Source organism: Anomalospiza imberbis, chromosome 1 (genome assembly GCF_031753505.1).
Source record: "Anomalospiza imberbis isolate Cuckoo-Finch-1a 21T00152 chromosome 1, ASM3175350v1, whole genome shotgun sequence".
NCBI lineage: Eukaryota > Metazoa > Chordata > Aves > Passeriformes > Viduidae > Anomalospiza > Anomalospiza imberbis.
This window is the reverse complement of record NC_089681.1, coordinates 21020660-21045216: the sequence shown is the minus strand read 5'-3', so window position 1 is coordinate 21045216 and position 24557 is coordinate 21020660. Positions and strand designations below refer to the sequence as shown.

Here is a 24557-nt window from a genome sequence, read left to right as displayed (position 1 = left end):
TTTCTAATAATCCAACCTAAACCTTCCCTGATACAACTTCAGGGCATTCCCTCACGTCCTGTCACAGGGACCACAGAACAGGATTCAATGTCTGCCCCTCCTCTTCCCTTCATGAGGAAGTTGAGGTCTTTCCTCAGTGTCCTCTTCTCCAGGTTGAACACAAGAAGTGATCTCATCTGCTCTTCATACAGCTTCCCCTCAAGGCCCTTCACCATCTTTGTTGCCATTGTTTGGGTGCCCTCTAATGCCTTTATAGCTTTCTTATTTTGTGGTGCCCAAAACTGCCCCCAGAACTCAAGGTGGGGCTGTTCCAGTGCAAAGCAGAGCAGGACAATCCTCACCCCTTGCCCAGCTGGCAGTGCTGTGCCTGATGACCCCCAGGACACTCTTGGCCCTCCTGGCTGCCAGGGCTCTGCTGACTCATATTCAACTTTAGGTTGTTCCTCTATGAACACATGCAGGGGATTCACTTCCTTCTGCCCCAAGGCAGAACTCACCTGCCTAGTCCAAACAACTTCCAAAAACTTGGGGACATACCTCTGCATGTCCTCTGCACCAGGCAGCAATGGGCCTTACACTGAACACACAATGTGCTGTCCAGCTCCCCTTGCACAGTCACAAGCATGGACAGTATTTTACACATTTCACCTAGAAGCTAGTTTTATTCTTTATTAAAAAAATACCATATCTTTTAAGTGCAGCTTTGAAGTGGGCCCAAAGTAAACAAGGGTGCTCAGGGAAGATCAGACAGCTCAGGTTTATAATTAAAATATTCTTTCTGCAGAATATGTGTGAGCTGCTCAAAGAAAGGAAAGGAGCCTCTGTATGTGAACTTTGACAGTAGTCACAAACAAAAAAGAATTATTCTGTTGATTTTTTTTTCCTGCAGGAGTCTATCTCAGCAGATTATCACTCCTGTATCTATTCAATGGCCATTTGAGAGATTAATTTTTTCATCCAGGAACTCTGAAGCTTTTATATATTCTGATCCCTTTCATTAACAAAGTTAGCTGATAACAGAAGCATATTTAACTAAAATTTGACCAAAAATGTCTAGAATAGTACATTCACAGAAGAAACTACAGGTCCTTGATGAGACGATCTAGAAACACTGAGACACCACCAAAAGGTGCATTGTAATGACTACGGAACACAGATGCATCTTCATTCTGAGAAAGACACATAGACAGGACTGTTCAAAATGGAAAACTCCCCAGACACTTTGAGATAGTAATAGGACTCGAGCAAATGTGCAAAGTTACACTTTCAAGGACAGTAATGCATGTAAGCCCCTTGTACACTCAAATTATTTGTGGGGAGAGTTGTGGTGTGATGCTGGGCTGATTCCACTGATTTGCAGGACCCTCTCTACTTGAGGATGCACTGAATAAAAGACTCTGGGGTGTGCAGTTTTTGAATTCTAAGTAAATTTCCCCTCTTTGAAGCCATCTTCCTTATTCACAGAGACCCCACTCTTGGATTTCTGCAACTACTTTCCAAGGAGTGTCACAAAAATGAAGCATATTGGAAAGCACATTGGAAACTGCACTAATATATATGCTCCTATTATATGAAAGATGCATGCTAGAAGAGTTGAGAAAGCACAGATCACCCAAATTTCAACTTTTCCAACTACTTGAATTTGAAAATTCAGCTTTATTTTTTCATGTAATATACGGATATGTACATATATTAACTATATATACAACATATGTGAATATATACAGCATTAACTAGAGGGACACGCTTTCAAGAGGAGAAGACAAGACACCCCCTGGTTAGGTTACCATGTAGGTTAGTACAACCCAGAATGGGGAGCAGCATGCAGAGGTGTATGCCACACTGAATTGTGAGTGCCCTGAAGAGAGAACCAAATGGGTCCTTCAGAACTGGTAGGTGGGACAGACCTGAGGACAGCTGTCACAGCTGCTTAGCACAGAGCCCCCTGCACCTTCACATGACCTTGGCACCGCAGCTCTGCTGAGCTGCTGCAGCGAGGGATATGATCAGTCATGCATGGAGCGTGAAGCAGATGTTGTAAGCGAGGCACTTATTTTTCTCCCAGCACTGCAAACTAAAAACATGCCTTAAGGAAGGGATTGCCTAAAAATGTGCTGTCCTCTCCATGGATGCTCTCCTGTCTCCTTTCCTGCTCAAGGGTGATTATGCCTCTATGTAGGTAGAAGACTGTTTCTGTCCTACACTGGCTCAGCCACACTTGGCAGCTGGATTACTTAGGTTAAGTCTGCAGCATTATATTACTATTCTAGACGGAATGAGTTCCTAAAGCCCAAAGACCAACCTTCTATTGCTGAACTCACTGCAACCATGGAAATGACACTGACATCTCTGAGAAACAAGTGAATGGCAAAAAGTTTAAGGTACTGAGAGTTTTGGATGGTGCATGGTGTGTGTACTGTAGGCACAATATGAAAGGGGCCATATTTAATTGCAGACTCTGCACAGGTAAGAGCAGCTTTCACAGCAAAACAAGAGACTGCAACTTAGCAAAATAATTGCATAACCAAAAATAAAGGCAAAAACATGACAGCCAAGCTTCACATGGTCAAAGAAGGGACTGTTGGGCAGCCAACACTCTCTCCACAGTGGCTGAGAGGCACGTCCATTGCTGGCCAGCTCTTCCCCTGCCTGCCCAGCAGCAGCTGTGTGTGGACATTCTGTAAGCATCCCATAGCAGCAGGGATGCTGAGAAGCTGCTGGACACTGAACACATTTCCCATCATGGGATTTTCTGCAGCCATTGACCTTGAACTAAACGCCCTCTTTTGGCATCTCTGTTTCCATTTGGGGTTCCAGTCCCATTCTGGGTCTCCCTTCATAGTATGAGCTCTGCTTTTGAGGGGGAGATAGCACTGTCCTTTGCTCCAGTTTGCAAAATCTTTAAATCAGTGTTCATCAGCATAATTGTTGATGAGATTATGGTCATCTCAATACACTAATAGCTTCAAGTTAGTAGCAGTCCTAGCTAGAGCAAGCTCCACCACCAAGAGGAGCTATGCAAAAACAGCTAAACAATGAGATCTCATAACTCATCAGGAAGCTGATACCTAGGAGCTCTGATTTAAGAAAGCTTAGGAGGGTGTTTAACAGCATTGGTCTAGAACACCTATCTGTAGAAGGGAATGGGAGAGCAGCCTGAATATGGAGATATTGAATTCACATCTGTCACTTCTCTAGTGCATTCACCTTCCCAACACTTCAGTACATCAAGGAAGTCTTTGGTGAACAGCTCAGGCACAGAGCAACAAAACACAGATCCAAATAAGTTTAGACACTGAAGGTAAGAGTGCGATGAGAAGTAGGGGTGCTCTATCGAAACGTGCTCAAGCCAAACACCCCAAAGTCCCTGCTCAGCAACCCTGGAAGTAGGCAGACATCAGAGACTGCCTTTTTGTGACACTTCTCTGTTTAAACCAAGTTACATAACAGTCTCAGTAGGATTCGGGACCTACCTCATACTTGATCTTTCTTATAATCAACCTGTTCTTTTGGCCTGAGAAGAGTCTAGTGGGGAGGGGTGTGCACAGGGAGATGACAAAGCTTTCATCATATACTGGAGTCACCAACATTACAGACAAAATGCTAAACTTAGGCAACCCTGAGTACAGGAAGCTTTAATGAACAAATCTTCTATTCTGTGACACAAGTGGTAATGTTGTCTAAGTAAAGAGGAACGTACCATGAACAATCCATGAGACATCTAGGGGACCATGTTCCCTGCAGTCCTGTTGGCTGAGCAATCTCCTGAGTAACTATTATCTCTATCCACAAACCAGAATTGCCACAATGTGGTGGAGAAGAAGTTTCTGGTGAAGCCTCGTGTTTTGATAAATCCCAGAGGACTGTACACACAGTGGGGATAATGACAGCCACAACACCTGGGCAGCAGAGCCTGTGCAGGACCCTGCTGGTGATGTACAGATACATGGCTTTGGCTTAACAGTGTTTCTTTGGGTGGAAACCAGAGCGTTCAAAGGACATTCTCAATCCTTTGGGGTTGTCAGTGACCAGGACAACAACTGCTGTATTTTCTACAGCATGGTTTTCACTTACCTCTGATTACTGCTAATACCAATCTGATACCCAGTCTTTAAGATGTCAGGAAACTGCTTTCTTCACCAGTATTTAGAAGTTGTAGACAAAGTGCATATTGGCATATATTAATTAACTTCTGCTATTTTTCTCTAGGAAAATGATAATAAAAAAGGACTTATTTTTTACTGAGGACTTCTAAAAGGTCAGCTGTACATAGTGAATGGAATAAAAAGAATGTAATTAAACATCTGCTTTTTTTCCACTCCTAGTAATGACTTTAAAACAGCCAGAAAACTCTGAAGGTTGTAGCCATGGTAACAGACACCAGCTTAGGAAAAAGGAAATATCTGCAGTTATAATTGAACATAGAGATTGCTCATCTCCTTCTCTGAGCTGGAAGTTTACAATCAAAGCTTTGATGTGTGTGCTGGTTCCTCTAATACAATTTCATCCTATGCCATGTGGCGCACTTATTGTGAGAAACTACCAAGTATAAAAATATGTATATGTAGTTCCAGTGCTCCATTTACTCTTACTTGAAGGAAGAAAAACTGCTCTTTTTTTTTTTGGTAAGTGGCTGGAGCAACTGCTGGTAAATACTTTTGTGGAAAATAACAATACAACGTCATGGAAATGGGCCAGACCTCCCTAACATGTAACAGCTGTTACATGCAACATGTCTCCCTCCCTCAGATCAGCAAAGTAATCACTGCTTACATCAGAGTGATGTCCAGCAGCTACCAGCAGCATTTCTGGAACATCCCGCAGAACTGAGCCTAGAGAAGTCCTTGGCTTGGCTGGGAGAGAACTGACAGAACTGATTAGATTCCTCAAAAACACCTGATCTTGTCACATCCTACTACCTGGCCTACTGCCTCTGGTGCCTCCCCAAACTCTGTCCTGTCTGTGGCCACAGTCCATTCTACCTTGCATCCCACTAGGCACTGCAGTTCATCAGACACGTACAAGTGGAGAAGAACAAGGCCATAATCAAACAAAGCCCAGTAAAATAAGAATCACAGCAGAGACAGGAAGATAAGCTGAGACAGAGGTGGAGGTGGGTAAATGGGTGTGCTGTGCACAGAGATGATAAGCAGCTCCTGAAGCTCTGCATGATGACTGGAGCCGCTTGCAGCAGGAGCCAGCAGTGAAGGAAAGGGCTTTTCAGAGTGTTTTACACACCTGTGTAAAACTGGTTTACACTGACAACTGTTTCAAATGGGAACTTGTAAGCAATGTGCATATTGGCCAAAGAATCCAAGCAAAAAGCATTTGTCCACTTTAGTGTCTAATATCAACCTTGGTCCATAAAAATTGCAAATGCTTCTCTTTGAAATGCAGATGGTAAAATCTGATATTAAAATAAGCAGGCAAAGAAGACCCGTGAAGCTGGTGCTGCTGAGCCCTACTGAAACCACCAACTTGTATTTTTTGAAGGCTTCCTGTAAACCTTGTCTGAGGTTCACATCTAGAACTGGGGTGAACCTCAGCTGGTGGCTGGAGGCCAGCTGTGAAGCTGGTGCAAGTAAATAGGTTGTAGCAGTCTTCTGTGCAGGCAATAATTATGGTCAGGATATGAGTACCTGAAAATGTTATATTTTTTGGTGTGACTTTCCTTTTGAACTGCACTCTTGTTTGTGCACTCAAACAGCAGAAACAGTACTAAGTTATTTGGATTTTGTTAATATAGAAGCCATGAATACTTTTTTCCAGGAGTTTCCAAGTGAACAACATGCCACTGTCTCCTTATTGCAGATGTTTTTAGCCCGCTGTATGGAGCATCAAACATTTTGGCCTTCATAAAGGAAGAAAACACATCAACACAGGGATTCCTTTTTGTCCTGATCAACAGCTTAAAATTATATTAAACTAGCACATACCAAGCACATTGCAGGAGCCTGCAATGTAAATGCTGCCTTTTCAAACGTGAAGACAACCAATTTCCCAGAGAAGTCTGGTGGAGCTTGAGAACTCCTCTAGCATGGCCAAGAGAAATAAAGCTACTGCCACCAGCATTACATGGGCTTCATGCCTGTGGTTTCCAAGAATACCATCCTAGCTGCATGGCCAGATGAAAATTTAATTCAGTGAAGTTCCAAGAAACTCTGGTCTCACTAGCAGTGCAAGGCAGCTCCATCATGAAGGGAAATCAATGACCTGTTAAGACTTAGGGGTTGGACCAGATGACCTTTAAGGATTCTTCTCAGCCTCAACTATTTGCTGATTCTGACTTGTGATGCCTTGAGGGGCACCTGTCTGCCTCTGCACAGCTGCTCCATGCACATGCAGCCACCTCGTTCCCTGGGGCTTGATCACACTGTAGCAGAGCCATTCCCATCTCTGAGGCTGCAGAGATGGACCAGTTCAGCAGTTGCACTGCTGAGGTGTAAGCTGCCATCCAGCCTAAAAAGCTCAGCTCTTGGGGTTTCCTTACTGGCTGCAATATCTGTCCCTCAGTTGCTGCCACAGGAGGCCTGGTGGTATTGAGCAACCCCCAGACACCATCATTGCCCTTGTGCAATGCCCAGTGCATTCAGCCCTCCCTGAGCCCAAAACATGAACAGAGGCCTGAGATGTCTACCCAGCATCACTGTGCCACAGGCTGCTCTCCCTCCTCCTCCTCCTGCTGCTGAGCTGCAACAGCCAGTGGGAGTCAGCATCTCATGTGCCACCAGTACTCAGAAGCCACTCCTGTTTCCAGATCAAAGGTGCAGTGGACTGGCAGTGCTTGTGGCTATCTGAAACTCATCGGAAGAGTAGGGTGGTCAGGAACTGCTGCAGAAGAGGGGAGGAAGCAGACAGGGGGAGGCAGCTCTGGGGCCAGACAGCATTCCCTATTTTACTTGGAGGGCTTCTCAGAGCCCTGCTCCATATGACCTTTCACGTGAGCTGTGAAGAGTGACAGCAGATGCTGGTAGCCAGAGGGAGGGAAGATTTAGTGCCGCTCTATTTCCTTTCCTGGAAAATTTGCTTTTGTAGGAGGAGGTCAGAGACACAGAGCAGCAACCTGAGGGAAGGCATTCTTGCCTGCTCTTCTGAAGGACTGGAAACTGAATGGAGTGGAGTGTGCCATGAAGCCTCATTTCACTGGAGCTTTTATCTTTTAAAATTAGGTTAGGAAATTTATTGCTACAGTAGCTCAATCCCACAGTGCATTATCTGTACACAAGATGAATTGGAATATGAACTAATTCTGTCAATAAAGTGACTCCCTACATCTCGATCGTCAGATACAAGGAATTCAGTCTTCCTTTTGAGATCTAAGCAGCTGCAGACTGGCACACTCCCCTGCCTATGCTTCTGGTTTGGATGCTTCCTACATTCAAGTTTCTCAGCAAGTGACGATGCCATGGGAAGGGAGGAAAAGGGGCAGAAATTTTGTTCCAGGCACCTGGCTGCACACTGTGACTCTGCATCAGCCTGTGGGGTGGCACGGGGGCTGTAGCCCCCAGAGACTTCTCTGACTGATACCATGAGCTCTGCAGCTGCTGGGGACCCAGCCGTCCAGTTCAGCTCATCTTCATCTTCCCTCTGAAGGTTCAGATCAGCAGGGAGTTTCTTTGGTGGAAGGGATCCACCACTGGGCACTCACAGCCACAGCCCCCAGTTCTGCCTGAACAGAGCAAGGGGACTGGACTGGCTCAGAGAATGTGTGCAGGTACACACTGAGTGCTTTGAATCTAGAATCAACCTTTAACAAGATACATCCTTTGACAACAGCTCAGGAGGGGATTGTTTTAATATCAAACTCTCCACATTACTTACCTACAGAAAACTCCAGATTCAGAAATCTAAATTTCACTGTCTCTATATAAGCTATAGAAATCTAGTCAATACCATCTCTAAATGGAATCTATAGAGTGAGCAAATTCCAAATTTATGGTTGGCAGAAACAGAAATATGGGAGTCTAGTTTCACAAAATTGCTTGAGCAGACCACAGTCTCAGTTTGCTCAACATGGGAGTGTCAGACTGAGTTATATAATTCCTTTTGATGTGAAGTTCCTTGATTTTAGCAAAAATAGCTGGAAAATGAAACCTCAAGACAATATAGACTTTTCTACCTGACTGCTCAGCTGACAAATCCTCAAATCAATTATTCTTTGAGCAGCATCCAGGACAACTGGTCCACCAAACAAGTAAGATGAAGTCTGGAATGTCACAGGAGTATCTGGTCTTTGGTTTTACAACATCTCAGATGTAGGCACTAGGCAAAGGCTTTTCAGCCAGCCCAGAATATGAAGAGGTGAAAGCTTATTGTTCAGATCAGAGAATGCTCTAATGTTCATATAAAAAAGTCAAATTATAAGCAGGGAACAAACTTAACTAGACTGACTTGTTATTTCTGAAGGCCCTTTCCTCTTCTTTTTCCTCTTCTTTTTCCTCTTCTTTTTCCTCTTCTTTTTCCTCTTAAAGGAACTAGTTCTCATTCAGTTCATTCAATTCTCATTTATACAACATATTCAGAAGAAGTAGCTGATAACATTGAGAGATATGCAAAACCTGAACTACTCACGGGAAGGACGACGAGGACTAATTTTCCTGTCATCAAAAGGGCAGCTAAATATTCTGTAATTTCTCTTCTGTAGGTCTATTTGAGCCCAAAAAAGAAGTAGCTGTGTTATTTGGTTTGTGAGATGTCACCACCAACTCCTCCAAAAGTCTCTAAGCCCTTTAGCACAAAGAAGAAGACAATCAGATGTTTGTCAGACTTCACAGGGAGATGTTTAGGGAGAAATCTCACAGTCTTAATTGAAGAACAAGCAGGAATGTTTTAAGACTACAAGATATTTATAATCTCACATATTTTTAATGTAAAGGGTACAAATATCATTTTTGCTCTTCCTCTGCAGGCCAAGATATGAGGGACACTTGCCAGAACACAAAAGAATTTTCACCCCATTCCAAATTCCCATTAAAAAAAAAGTGTACTAAGTCTGAAAAACAAGTGTAGTCATTGGAATCACAAATTTGGCTTTGTAACCCACTGGGAGACTGAAGCAGAGCAAAACACATCTGCTAACACCCCAACTTGAGCACCACAGTTGGCAAGTGCTGCTGAAGAGAGATCTCAGACTGAAGCTGTAGAAAGGTTAGAGGTTAAAACTGAAGTTTCTTGGCAGAACTGACCTTATATGGAAACTCTGTAGGAAGTCTGCCTGCACTGGCTTTCCAACCTGTACATAAGCATTCATTTCTAATAGATACATGGATGTATATAGAAAGGCTAATTCAAAACCACTTGGCTAAAATCAAAGCAAATAATTTCTCTGGGAATGTGCTGGACAGAGTAAGGCAGATGTTTCCTCTTTCAGGATCATGAATTGAAATCAGAGGTGAAATCTCAGGTGGAAGGTGGTTACAGTAGGGTTCTTCCAAGCTGAGTCTCGGGATGGATGTAGTTGTACATTTTCATTAATAACCAGGATGCATAATCTCAAAGCAGTGCAGTTACTGATGACACCAAGGTGACAGGCACCATCAGGTGGACACCAGACTGCCCCACCAGAAGAATGGGACAATCTTAGCACTGGAAGAGTGCAAAGGGATCAAATTCCTTATCGCAAAATGCAGCATGTGAGAGACAAGTGGAAAGAATTGATGTTCTTAACTAGAAATGATGGAGCAGGAGGAAGAGCTGGAGGACTTATATAGCCATAACAGGAAAATATCAATATGATGTGTCCTGCAGAACACAAGTGATGCCTTCTAATGAACCTGCTGAGACCGATCTGTTGAGTTCAGGGAGGGTGAAATACTAATGCTCTTAATGAGCAGGTTTTGGAAATATGGGGGCTCACCTGGATTCAAGTAGTACATGGCCAGGAAAACACGAGGAAAAGGGATTTTGGCCTGCAGTGGCTGCAGAGCAGGGCTATTAGGCCAAATAAGGGAATGGAAAGCCTGTGCTCTCAGAGGAGACCAGAGGCACTTGGATGTTTAGCCTTGCTAAAGAAAGGCCAAGAGGGGATATGGTTGAAGTCTATAAATACATCAGAGGGGGTAAACACCAGGGAAGGAGAAAAGCTGTTTAAACCGAAGGACAATGCTGGCAAAAGAACAAATGAGTATAAACTAGCCATAATAAATTTTGGCTGGGAATGAGAAGCAAATCTCAAACCACTAGAGCAGCAAAGTCTGTGGAACAGGCTTCTTCAAAGATCACAAGACAAAGAGCCAAAGTCATGGGAAAATGCAATTTTAAAACTCCACAAATAGAGTCTATATGACATGGATATCTGCAATGGACTGGGGAAGTCAGGAGGTCCCCTACTGTCCTCACTTCTGGAAGGGAAACAGCATCCAAAAAACAAGCATGCTTCTTACAGAGGGCAGTTTTTTTGGCACAGAGGCTCACCATGAGGAGAGCCAAAGGCAGTGATGTTAAGTAAACAAGTTTGCAATATCTTTATCTTCCTCTGCACTATGTAATCACCCCCCACCACATGTCAGTGATGGGCAGTGGCAGGAATGTGAGGGAAGGTTTAGGCAAGCAGAGGAACAAGTGCCAGGATGCAACAGACAGGTCAGGAAACCTGGCCAGCTCTGTCACTTTGAGCATCAGACAGCACTGAGAGCAGCAATACATTATTGCAAAAAACTTAACTGAAATTAGGATTTACAAGTAACCTCAAAAAATTTCACAGCTGGTTGGGCTTAACCTTGGAGTCAAGAGGATTAGCAGGCTGTTGTCCAAATCATGAAATAGTAAATTTTGCATTTTCTTCGAAAGTGAATTACAGACATGTCTGGTCTCTATTCAGTATTGAGCAATTCAAGCTTTCTACAAAATTTCACCTCTTTACTGTCATCTTTTTGTCTCCTCTATGGAACACAATAATTTAATACCATTCTTTTCTTCTGAAGAGTTTTGATGACTTCACTAAAATTACTGGGTGACAGCTGCACTACAGTGTTGACTGAACAGAGGCACAGGAAGAGGGAGGAAAGGATTTTTTTGTCTGTATGACTTTTTTATCAGCTGGTCATGTGCTCCTGGACTAGCTGGGGTGAATTTTCAAGATTCCTGGGTTGGCAGAGACTCACAGGAGGATGGCACAGAACAGACTCTCATCAGGCACTTCTTGACCCTACGTGGGCTCAGAGGCTGTAGGCACCTAAACCTCCTGACAGCCATCCTTCTGCCTCAAGGCATGCCCAGCACTGTCTTGATTGTGACAGTGGGAAGGCACTATGTTGCCTCATGCTCCCTTCCAAGCCACACCATGACAGATATGGAGGAATTCCTCTGCTTATTAGACCTTCACTCAGTTTTCAAATCTCCACCTAACAGGGAAGAACATAGGCAGCAGGGAGCTCTTGTTCTAGCACACCACCTTGGACTCACCTCTTCCTTTTTCTCCTCTGAAAATTGTTTGCTCGGGATTTGAAACAGTAATGAAGTACAAAATAGTGAATGGCACCAAGGCACTTCACTCTGCACAACAACAACTAGCCATCCATGTGTCTGCAAGCACAGAGGGCCACCAGAGTTCTCTGCCATCTGCTGAGCTTCCAGAGGGCAGCACCGAGTGCAGTGAAACTGGCTGGAGATGAGATGGGGATCAATAGCTCATCATCTGAACCCTCTGCCTACATTACAGCTGTGTCATGAGTTTCCTCAGGGCAAGAAAAAACAGCTGAGAACAGACACCACAAAACCTAACAAATCCACCTGATGTCATTGTCTCTGGGGGGTTTTGTAATACAGTTAACTACTGCTCCCAGGAGAACTACCAAACCTAATTACTTGTCATGACTGCATTAGATGAAGAAGGTGCATGTTGCTGATAGTTGCCTAGTGGGAACATAGAGTAGATCTTTCTTTTGTCCACTTATAATTAAAGCAATTTTCTTTGTATATTAGATTCAGTGGTTTATAATGAAATGCATTAAAGATTCTTTGAGTAAATCTCTTACTTTTTAAAATAGGTTTATCCAATTTAATGGAGTTTCTAATTGATTGGAGGAGGAGCAGTTTCAGAAATAGTGTGCTTAAACAGATATGACAAACCATGCAATAATCCAGGGTTTTTCAAGGCTAATGCCTGAATAACAAGCACGTCCCACAATGGTGCCACTTCCATTTGTGCCAGACACCCGAGAAGCAGCAATCATAAACCTCTGCAATGGCTGGGAGAAAAAACTGTCATTCTATCATCTGTGCAGACAAATTTAGCATTCTGTGAAATCTTTATCAAAATTACCCACCAGCAGAATTAGGTAACCAACTTCAAATAGCAAGGGACAGGGAGTTATGTTCAGTTGAGTAGCAGCAATTTGGACAACACTGGTTCTTCAGTGGAAAGATTGAAGAAAAATGCAAAATATGGTACGGAACAAGAAATGCAAACACTGATGAAACACACAAATGGTTGAATAGACTTTTATTATCAGATGAAATAACAATGCCTTAAAAGAGGATACCATTTGGGGTAAAAAAATGAACAAAGTCAAGGAATTGTAGATTAGAGCCAGGTGCTTAGTGGAACTAGAAATTTAAGAACGTTTTTGCTTTTATCTGATGATTCTTGCAAGAAACACTTGTGTTCATATTTCTGAAAGAAATATTTCTTGTTGTTGAGCTTTCCTTTGAGAGACATATTTCTGTTTCACTACTGAGAGCAGTTGCAGAGCTATAAATGCACAGCAGGCCACGCAAGACAGATCTTTAATTATACGTCTCCTTCCATGAGTTCACTGGGAGCTAGTTGCTCAAGGCTAATAAGGATTAAAACATATTCAATGACTCTGAAAAACTGTCTTAATGCTAGTCTTCCCAAATCCCCTGTATTATTTGGAGCAATACAAGCACAGCAACTCCTGTTTTCAAGTGAAAAGGGAAAACTTTACGTTTTCACACAGTCATGCCCAAGTCCTGCTTTACTAAACCCTACCGTTCAAAAGTTTTCAGCCAGTATCCTCATATTTTGCAGGACTTTGATGTAAATCTGCAAATAATATCAGAGTTCCATATGATGGCTTCCATGTAGCACTAAGTGATCTGTAACCAGACATGACTGGGAAATTCAGGGAAAGTGGAAGACGTTCCATGTCTAACAGAGGAAGTAATTAAAATAATCAAACCTACCTGAAGAGCCGCAGGCAAAGAGATAGGCAAATGCTCCCCCAGCTCTCAAACCCCACTGCCATTATGCTCCAAGGTCAATAACAAAGGCTGAATTCAACAAAACCAGAAGTACTGGGAGAAAACTGCATTCAGAAGTGTCCTTTGTTCAGACCTCTTTCAACCCTCAAGTTTTACGAGGACAGCACCTGGACATCACTCCTCTCTTTACAGAGTGAAATGTGAAATTCCTGACCATGCTATGTGGCAAAGTGATGTACACGGGGCTGGGCAGTCCCCAGGGAGCTGGAGGATGTGTTGTGCAGTGCACAGCGCTTACTTCAGGCAAAGGAGGATTTGGAAAACAGATTTTAGGCATGAGACAGCATTAAAAAAGTGGAACATGTTGGTCTCTCACTGAGAAGGCTAATACAAATAATAACAATTTACTTATTCTGGAGAAATGACAGAACAGTAGTGGACACTAGCCTATGCATTTTTCACATCTTAAAAAGAAATTGACTGTAAACTAGAAAAGGAATAAAACTGAGCCTCACAGGGGAAAGAGTATATACCAATAAACAATATGAAATCAGCATCAAACCCACACTCTGTAAAGAGTCCAGTCAGCAGTGTACACAATAATGTTCCTCTGTACAAACAGGGGAGTAAAGAGCTTGGTGCTCCATGGACCAAAGGCTTTCTTATATCCTTTCTTCCAGCCCTGTTCCTCATTTCCTTTACTTCAGTCCTATTACAACCCCACTGCATTTTTTGATAGACTGGAGTTGCCAGCCTTTTTGTCATGCTCCAATGGGCTGATTTCCTGGCTGTGGCAGCTCAAGAGCTCTACCTAGACCTGGGCTTCAGAAAAAAACACTTTTCTATTTTTAGGCTTTTTTTTTTCCCACCAAGGATTCTCACCCAGTTATGCATGATGGCATTTACCACATCACCTGTGAGTATGAAGCAAATGCATCTGGGTGCATTCCCCAGCATGGGGCCAACTGGCACAGAAGTTCCCTTGTCCGTGCTCTTGAACTCTGCACCCTCCTGAAAAGTGACTGTGTGCCATTTGACCCCTGGAACGGGCCCAGTGGACAGGCTGGGAACTGATTGGGAGCTAGACTGGGACAGGGACTGCTCTGCAGAGAGAGTGATTTTGACTACTGAGCTCTGGTGCTGGGGTTGCCCACTATTTCATTTATTATGGACACAGCCAGTGGCCATAGTACAGACACAGCCTTTATCTCAGGAAACTGGACAGCTTGTCACCTACTTGAATGTTAGTGTCAAAACAAGAAATATCAAGGCTTGGGGGAAGCAAATGCTTACCTAGTGTGGGATATTAAGAGGGGATTATGAACTAGACCCAAAGTTCAAATAATTTGAGACATGCTCTGCAAGGGGCCTTGGGCTCAGTGATGAATCTGCTGGGGCTCTGAAGGGGTTTCAGGGCATGTGCTCACCAAGGAGCTGGACTGGATGCCAAGAAGGGCCAAATGTCCCCATGGAGCTCCAAATACCAGCTTTGGTTGGCTTGACCCTTGCAGCCCAAATGCCAGTCTTTGTGGGCTCAGCCTCCACCTACACTAAGCACACCTGTTGCTGGGGTTATTGCAGAGTCCAGACCACAGAGAGGGCTGTGGTATGGCCAGTTCAGCTTCTCAGCACCCCACACTTGGACAGCTGCACCTGTTCAAGAGGCATGTGACTCATCTGGGTCTGGCCACCTCTGGGTGTGATGCCTTTCACTAGGACTCAGGGGATTTCCACAAAGAGGCACATGTTGCTTGTTCTGGTCAGTTCTGTGTGCATGCAGCAGTGAAGCAGCTCCTCTTCATCCACCCATCAGGGCCACAGGAGAGCTGGCTGATCTCCAGCAAAAGCAGTGAGAATGGGATGCTCCTCTCTCTGCTCCAGTGCTTGGGCAGCCAGCCAGCCACTGTGAAGGTGAGCTGCTGAGACGTGGTGACAGGAAGCCACTGCCATGAGCACCTAATTTTTAATTCCTCTTAGGGCTTCTTTTCTACCATCCCTCCCTGCAGCCCTAGGGGAAGGCTGCCGGTACCTGTTTCTGTAGCTGACATTGTTTGTGTTTGGCTGCATGCCTGACTGTGAGGGATAAGGGAGCGGGATCCCTGGCCAGCCCTGGTGGGTGCTGTCAGGGAGCCCCTCCAGAGCAGTGCTTTCCTGGGCCAGCATTCAAGGATGGGACACACAAGGTGCTTTGAGGGCTGGAACTGCATCCCAGCTCAGTGGGATCCGCCTGCATCACTTCTCCTGGAGCCAGGCTCCTTTGGGCTTATTTTTCCAAAAGCATCCTTTCCTTCCTCTTCAAAGGAGCGTCCACCAGCTTCTTTTCAAGTTGGGCCATAAAAACAGTGGACAGCATGAGCACACTGCACAACGCTTGCCCCTGGGAAGCAACAACTGTCAGGGAGGAATTACTGGACTTCCAGTGAGGAAGGAAAATTGCCTGAAATACTGCAATACCCCTCACTGCAGACACAGGAGCATGCAGCTGTCCCATTCGGCCTGCAGATCCCCACTTCTCCCCACTCAAGTCATTCTTCTGCTTAAAAATGTTATTTTGGGAAATAAATGAATAATGGGAATAGCACTGTAAAAGCATGGGGAATTCAGCAAACAAAAGAAAAGTTGCTATTTTTAAGAATGTCTCAAACTGGTAATTGTGGTTTGTTTTAACTCCTTCTCTCCCAGCTGCCGCCCCAACACCCTATTTGGAGTGCCATCTGCAGGTATGGTGGGAGTGGCATGCAGGAAGGGTGTGTCTTACTACAGGCTTTTGGAGCAACACCACAGCCTACTAATAACTGGCACGTGATGAACTAATAGTGAAATACTCTTCAATTTCTAATCAGATTCCTTGAATTGAGGTGAGGGTTTCTGCAAAGGTCCCAGGTCTAACAAAAAGAGCAGAAGTCAGGCAAGCAGTCACCCTGCTAGTGCTTCTGCCACCTTTTGCCATCTCTGAAAGAACTGTATTTTTCTAATTGAAGCATCACAAACATTGTGTCCATGGTGAGTGGAAGGGTGTGACTGCACAGCAGCAGAGAATCCTGCCCCAGGTTCTCAGAGAAAATGCCATTGCTGCAAGAAAATAAACTGAATCTGCCAAGGCTGCAGATCCAGTTAAGTAGTATAAACTCATCTTTAAACAAATTCACCAAGACCCCCAAGGAGCTGATGTGGAGCATGTTATACTGCTGTTTCATCAGCTCTCACTTTTTCTTGACACTGATATGGCCAAATTGGCCAGGTCTCCTTGCAGCCCTGGCCAGGGCAGCATAGCTCTCCTGCCTGCAGCATCCTGTGCCAAGGGAAGGCACAGGTGACATCTGGACCATTACTGCAGATGGCCTTGCAGTTCTTCCTGACAAAAGCAGCCCTTCTGGGCTAAAACCTAGCAGAAGAGGCAAAATAGGAAACAAATGTGGGGGAACCACTGCCCTGATGATACTGGAGGAAGATCAACCAAAGTCTGAGCTCATGTTTTCAGTTCCTAAAGCAATCCTATTCTGCCCAAATGCTGCTATGCATGCTGGCCAGGACTCCCATGGATACCATGGAGCTAGCAGCAGGGACAGGGGATGCTCTCTCACAGGCAATCTCATTTCTGAATTGTCAGAAAAGAATTCTCTTTGTTTCATAAAGACCACTGTAAACACTGCTCCCTGGATTTTCCTTTACAAGAGCAGTATGAGAAAATAAATATCAATTTTTTGTTCAGAAAGAGTTCCTCTTTGCATTGCCTCTGACCTTCCCAAGTCCCAGCACTTCTGCCTTTCAATGAGTTCTGCTTTTCAGCTTTTACCTTAGTGGTGACAAGGGGAACTTCCTTGGCAGGAGTTACTCAGATCCTTCACCAGGCCCTGTCAGGAGAATCAAAGCAAAACACAAATGGTCTGTCTGCAGAACTTCCCACTACTTCAGTAACTCAGAGATCAGGGAGTCTACACAGACATCAGAGCTGTAAGTGGTTTAATATCATGTGTCATCAACCATTACATGCCTTGCAATTCACATTGGGGATTTTGATTAAGGAAACCCTTGAATATGGCAAGGAAGAACTGAATTCTGATAATGTTCTCAATTTTTAGCAGTAAAGTAATTGAAAATGAAGGGTGAAGTGAAATAATTGAACATGAAAGCCGTGTGCTGTGCCAAACCAGCAATAATGCTCAAGTGAGAGGAGACCATAGTTAGACTGAAAGACGTATCCTTGGCCAGTTGTAAATTTGCACTCTTCTCATCCACATCAGCCTGTGAAATAAAAATGCAGGCTACCCTTCTGGTGGGACTGTTTCAGTAGGGTCAGAACAATTTTACATGAAAAGCCTCATACATGATAAACAGCAATGAATAGGATGCTTGACAGACAGGTCCAAGGGACAACAGACAGTGCTTCTGCTGAGATATAATTGCTCTAATTGGACCTGGGCTTGCGAAGATGGTAAAGCTAAAGAGAACTCTGCAATCTTGCTGCCATTCTGCACAAAACAATACTGTTGTGATAGGAAGCACATAGCAGTTGTGGAAATAATCAACAGCTTTGTGCTTGCATCCCCCTGGCATTTGTGAGCACCACATGAGCAGAATATTTTTTTAAAAGGTTCTCACGGCTGAATTGCTTCATGAAGTCTCTTGGAGTGTTATTCAGCTGAAGTAAGACACTTCATATGTGCTGGATCCATTGTGGTTTTGCAGTCCTGGAGGAGATGCAGAGAGATTGCATGAGGCATAATCAGGAACTCTTGCTGCTCTAGGAGTGAGGGGATTTGCTAAGGAAAGAAGCCAGCTTTGATTCAGTTTTAATGTCTCTCCTCTTGGGTGATAGCCTGTAAACCACCTGATCTGCTTGTCTAATAAAACCTCTCTACGAGTAATGTTGGATGCCTCCAAAAGCTGATCTCTTCTATTTATAATAGTAGAACAAGCATTAAACTACTGTCAAGTAGCAGGCACTGCACAAGGGTTGACTGTGCAGTGTTCCTGCAGCCCTAATTTGAACCCAGTGCCCAGAAGAGAGAGCAGCCCTGTTAGCCACAGCTACATCACATGGCAGCTAAACAACATCACTGCATCATTGCTAACACTGGCAGAGTATTTCACTCTCCCAACTCCTTCAGACAGCTCCATTTCACAGAGCAAAAAGTTGTCTGGCCTGTTCTGCAGATGCCCAGGGACATGAGGCAGCATGGCCAGAGCTTCCTGCACGGGCAGATGTAGCAGTGCAAGAACATCAGCCTGCCCTGGACACCTCCTGCCAGCACACAGTCAGCCCTGCCAAGGGCTCTCCTTCCCCCCTCGTTCCATCCCTCCTGGTCCACCATGCCCCTGTGGCTGGACAACCTGCTCTGGCCTGCTCCCAAAGGCCATGCTCTTGACAAAGAAATTCAGCACATGGCTAAGAGGCTTTGTGACACACGTGGCAGGTATAAACCTCTCTCAAAGCCTTTCAGCTCCCATGTGCAGACACAGTCAGTTGAAATGCTGCCTCCTGCTCCTTTGCAGTTCCTAAGTAAATGTGCAAAAATGCAGTTGTGATGTTCAGGAACTGCTCGTGTCCCACCTGGAAACCAGCACTTGCACCTCAAGCAAGGCCACTTGTCCCTAAAGAGCCAACCTGGCATACTGCACCCTCCCTTACAGAAATGGTCATCTGCAGTGGCACCCTGAAGCTCCTGTCCTATGCTCACATTGCAAATACCAGACATGGGAGGCAGGATGTGCATCACCCAAAATGTGAGTGATGGGACAGACACCTTCCCCAGCACCCAGGCAAAACGACAGGGCTGGGTGCAGGAAGGTGGCCCTGGGCAGCCATGGGAAAAGGTCTTGATCCTCAGAGCACTCTGGGGGTGACAGCATCTCTGGGTCGCTCGGAACCATGTCACATGCCAGCTCATGTATCCATGCCATCCTTGGGGTCACAGGTCCACACTTCTCCTTTTCCTGTCCTGACATTTCCTCTGCAGTAGCACTGTGACTGCCACTCAGCAGGACTGTGACAGGTGTATGGGGACATCAAAGCATCAAGCATGCCCCACACTCAGCTTCTGTCTCCTCCCAGTGCCATCCTTGCTTTGTGCATCACAGGCTTGCTTTCAATAAGGACCTGACCAATGCCCCAAAAAGGTGGTGGGAAAAATTGGCTGTGGAAATGCTCCTCTAAAAAGTGCATGTTTCAGACACATGGGACATGCACATGGGATTTATCAATACAGGCCCAGCTAAAAAACACAAGCGACGTTTGTTTCCAGCTCGTATATCTATGATAAACCATAGATTGCCACAAGAATAAAAAGCATAAGGATTGACATAAGTGGGTTTTATACAGCTAAAACTTTACACAACACTGTGAACACGTACTGCAAAAAATAGTGAACTACAAAAGAAGATAAACAGAGCTAAACCAAGACCCATCCTCAGCTATCTTCTGTGAAAGGAGGTGTGGCTGGGAATTTCAGGTGCCGGGCAAATTGAAACCAGCATTTCAGACCAAACGACAAGCTTCTTGGTTTTTCTGCATGTAAATCAGATCCTTACATTATCTCAGTGTCATTTTGTGGCTGAAAGCAATTCAGGAGCTATCAGCACAGCCAGCCTGAAAATCAGCAGAACAGGATCTGAGCCCTTCAGCTTGTAATGATTAGATGATTCTGTGGAAATGAATCTTACAAAAAAATGAAGTTAAGCAGAAAGTTGACAGTATGTGGAGACCACAGAGGGGAGAGGAACTTTACAACTCAGCCTTCACATTTTCCACCTATAGGATTTCAACATTTGCTAAAGTTGTAGTAAGGGCAGCTTCTTCACAGTGCTCCCTCTGGGAAATATCACATTCAGCAATTCCTGAATTACAGTTTCTAATTATATTTTCATACTGTAATGCTGTCTGAAATGCAAATTTGATGACAGAATAATTCAATCCATAGAAAATAATTACAAAATTACTGTTTCTCAACCCTCAACTCATACTCCCTGATATTTAAGAAGATAAATTTAACAGCAGCAAAAGTACAGCCAAAACATAGTCTATTTTTTAAACTGTTATCAGGCTGTACAGATTTTGGCTCACCACAGAAGATTGTTTCTAAAATATGACTACCAAAAACATTCCAGAGTTAGGATTTTTGTTGCTTTTGCTTGGAAGCAACAGCCAGGTCAACTTTTATTTTGCATTCAGAGTACTCTACACATGGCATCTGTGTTTAATTGGGAAAACAACTGTAAGTTAAAATGCCAAATCTCTACTGCAGATCAGCTATCATTTAAAGCAGTTGTTTCTAATGTTGATGCAGACATTAAATTAGCACAATGTAATGATTTTTAGCAGAGTGGGAACCAACTTCTGCAATAAGTAATTTAAGATCCTGAAACTCCATCCTGAAGCATCAGTTCCTACTGACAACTGCCACCCTCTACAGAGGATTTTATTCCCCCCATGAATATTGCCTCAGCAGTAGCTAGGACCTTTAAAAAGACAGTAGAAATTGCATTCTGTTTGAAAAAATTCAAGGAGTAGTGTTCCGCACTACAAGAGGTTTTTAGGTTTTATTATGATTCTGGCCTAAATTTAGGTTGTCATTGCCCATCAACTCAACCAGATCAAGGTAGAGCACACTGAGTGTGTTATTATTATGAGGCCAGAGGCATCAACAACTCACATCTGTTTTTGATTTCCCTGCTGTATGCAGTTGTGTGAGAAGTGACTTGAGGAGATCTCAGAGGTGACTTTAGCCAAGGTCTTTCCTAAGGTGAAGTGCTCCAGTTTGGGAATTGCTGGTCTGCTCGCCCTTTGCCGTGGACAAGGAGACTGCAGGAAGAGATCATCCCTTCATCGTGTGTGTGCAAAGGGGGTGACATTTGCAAATGACATGAAGGCTGATGGGAAGTAGGAAGGTCAGTCTAGACTCCCTAGAAGAAGGTGGAGTGTTGCCTAGTCCATGTGCATCTCACATTTTTAATCTTTATGTCAGAGGATTTCAAGCCCAAGTTAGCTGGCAGTGTCAGTTGTGGCGTTGGGCAGAAGGTGAAGGATGGGTTGCAGCCACCTTCCCCTCTCAGTGGTAGGAAGGAACGTACAGGCTGTTGGCTCTTTTCTCATGGTGTGTGGAAGCATGGCAGCTCAGAGATGGTAGGATGCTTAGCATTACGTTGCCTGGCAGCTTCACACACTGCCAAGGTAAACCTGAGTGCTTGTCCAAAGGGTTTGCTACAGAGCTGACCAGTCATAAGAAGAGCATGAAATCATCAAGCAGAGGCACATAGCCCCAGGATGACTCTCACACACCATTCCCTTCCCTCCTGAGCAGGGATCTGTGTCACCTCTGGTTGCAGACTCTGGCACTGCCTGCAAAGCCCCCAAAGACTCATCAAGAAGGGACAGACTCTGCCAGGCAGGATGCATCCCTGTGCAATCTCAGTGGCACTTACCGGCTTCCCCTACAACATTGCCTCTCAGACCTCTTGCAACAGCATGTACAGGACCCCTCTGCTAAAATGTGACACATTTTACCATTCTTTGCTCTAAGGTCATGTTAGAGCCTTTTCAAGACTACCTCAGTATCACTAAAGAAAGATATGTCTATTCCATCTGGACATGAGGAAGGTATTTTTAAGACATTTCTAATTAATAGCTCTTGAGATTAAAGTTGCATCAATTATTTTTCCCCTTACAGGTGGTTTCAAGGCATCAAATGCTACAGGACACTGTATTCAAGCCTAAATGAATAAGCATAAGCCTCAGCCCACACTGAGCATTATCACCCAAGTCCAATCTGGGAGGTGATGGCAGCTACACATGGAATCAAATCCTGCAGACGTGAGGGTGAATGACTTCTCTTGAATGGCAGGTGCCACTCAGCTCAAATCTGTCCCCATACTCCATGCCTTGGTCCTTCTGCAGACTTACCCCAACAGTATAAGCTGGTGAACAAGCAGACCTCAGAGGGTGGTGGGCTGAATAAACCACCTCCCTGTCATCCCCTCCTAGCCCACCTCTACAGTCTGGGGAACTCACATGCAGATGGAGGGGGATGAATGCCATGGGCTGAAACACAGCTCCCCACAGCAGCTGTGCCCAGCTCAGCCCAGGTGGGTCACCGGGCAGGGACACTGAGAGCCCGCCCGCTCCCCGTGGCAAGGCTGTGCATGGGTGCCAACACCTCCAATGCTGCGAGGCTCCTGCAAACCTGGGTAAAACTCACCTGTGAGGAGCCAGGCGACATTCCCCAAGCACTGGTGCAGTGGCATCAGGTGAAGAATTTAATAAAGATAATTTGAAATATTTCAGCCCCCCCAACAATAATGTCTAAGGGCATCAGTTCAATTGGAAAGGACTGATGAGATAACACCAAGTGAAATGGTTTAGATGTTTCAGACATTTCAGGCAGTTTAGACATTTCAGCATTTATCCTTGTTCTCTGCTAAGAATGCCAAATACAGTGAAATCCAGAGCACTAAACCATAACTTCCTTAGAGAAGTGCCTTCAGTTTTAATGTCTTGGCTCTCTTTCTGAAACAATACATATGCTGCATTTGATAATATTAGAATAATTTTTATAGATTTTTTTTTTAATATTTTACTGCTCTGTAGTTTAAATTGTTTTGTAGCTCCACATCGTTTTAGACCAGCAGCTGCTTTAGAGAATCATTACCATTATCGATAAACCCTTTGAACTTTGGGAGGAAGGGAACAGGAGTATATAATTAGAGAAGATAAGGAAGATCTAACATACTTCTTCAGGAAACAACGCACATGATGCTTCAGCTGTAATCTGTTCTGAAAACAAATCTATAGGTTGCCACACAAACAAACTCAGCCTGTGGCACTGAACTTCAGGAGCTCTGGGATATCCTTCCCCACAACAGCCACCTCGGAGTAAGCGCAATACAGAAACAGACTCAAACTCCCTCTTGTTTTTACAAAAAGACCCAAATAGCATTTCATTTTTCAAACACTGTGAAATCACTGATTGAAAAATCATGCCGCAGTTCTTTTTTTAGCTATTCTAACTGATCTCAATGCACAACAGAAAAAAAAAAAAAAAAAAGAGAAAAAGAGAGAGAGAGAAAACAAGCCCTGTGTATGTGTGCTTGTGAGAAAAAAGGTAAAAGCCTGTGTTACAGCAGTGCTGCTCTCTTGGCATATTTCAGATAATTTTTCAGGAAGGTTTTGGTTCTTTCCTCTGTAAATACTATACAGTCAAGAGTGCCGCGTGCCCCGGGAGAGGGGCAGAAAGCCCGGGGAGCGCACAGGGTGCAGGGACTCCGCGTGAACAAAGATGATTTAAATGCTCCAACTTTGAGAGTTGGATTTTAAGCTGTTCCTGGCTGCATTGACTGCTGGCTTCCCCCTCACTGGCCACACTGGGTACAAACCCGCCTGAACCGGGCAGAATGAAAAACCAACAAATTCCAACAGAGGTATAAAAACCACAATGCCTAAACATAATTTCTTTTAGCTCCCGAATGCATTAGCCTAGGATTACTCACGTTCATTTATATTCCCAAAGTGTCAAATGAGAGCGATATCGTTTTATTTTCCTTTCACGGATCATTAATCTATACTTAAGTCCGTTTTGCCGTCTACACACAGAATTAGTAACTGGAAGCTTCTTTGCATGTATTTGATAGTGCTAGGCTTGTTCATCAAGGCAAACTTCCAGCCAAAACAAACAAGTGAAAAAAATTCAGTCACTGATACAAGCTGCTTTCCATTTTTTTTTTTTTTTTAAGGAAAATAATCTAAACATGATGAGAATATAATGCAAATGGTTACCTCACACTGCAGAAATGCGCGTTTTTAACAGTCCATGCTCTGGCAGCCCCTGGGATTCAGCAGCAGCAGCAGCAGCGGCGGCGGCGGGGATGACTCCAGCATCCACCGGGCTCTCTCACGGCTTTGACTGCGCGGCCGGGACCGCAGGCTCAGCCTCCGGCTGACGTCAAGGCGGCCGTCACATGGCCAGGCGCCGGCCCAGGGAGCGCTGGTTGTCCCGGCAACGCCAGCACTGCTCCGAAATTATTTCAATAGGTCATCTGTCATACTGCGCGCACACTGGAGCCATCGCGGGCGCCCGGACAACCCAAACACCGCGGGCTGGCTGGAGCTGGCTGCGCCGGGGGCTGGTCCCATCGCCGGCTCGCTCTTAACCCTGTCCCTGGAGGAACACGCGCCGCTCGTCCTCTTCTTCCTGCATCCCCAACCTCCGGCAGAAGAAAAGACATTATACACCTGGCTTGCTCAAGCACAGGGGCACAAAAAGCTCCCCTCCGAGGGTGCTGGGGCACCTCAGCGACATGCTGGCTAGCTAAAATTAGGGTCTTTCTAAATGACACATAGCTGAAGTTTTATTCATAGCCACAGTGACACATGCTTGGTCACCCACACTCTGCCCAGACTG

General features: G+C 44.7%; 1 protein-coding gene across 2 annotated transcripts in view; it reads right to left on the bottom strand.

Annotated features, from left to right (window-relative positions):
• The window catches only part of NCALD (neurocalcin delta), a 50092-nt gene extending 26038 nt beyond the window's left edge, over positions 1–24054 (bottom strand). The window contains exon 1 of one of the 2 annotated variants that reach the window (XM_068183676.1): positions 23933–24054. The gene's annotated coding sequence lies outside the window, so the exon portion shown is untranslated. Of the gene's footprint in view, positions 1–16960; positions 17019–23932 lie in introns of those variants that run through there. The other variant, XM_068183684.1, reaches the window with a different exon arrangement.
• Between the last annotated feature and the right edge of the window lie 503 nt (positions 24055–24557).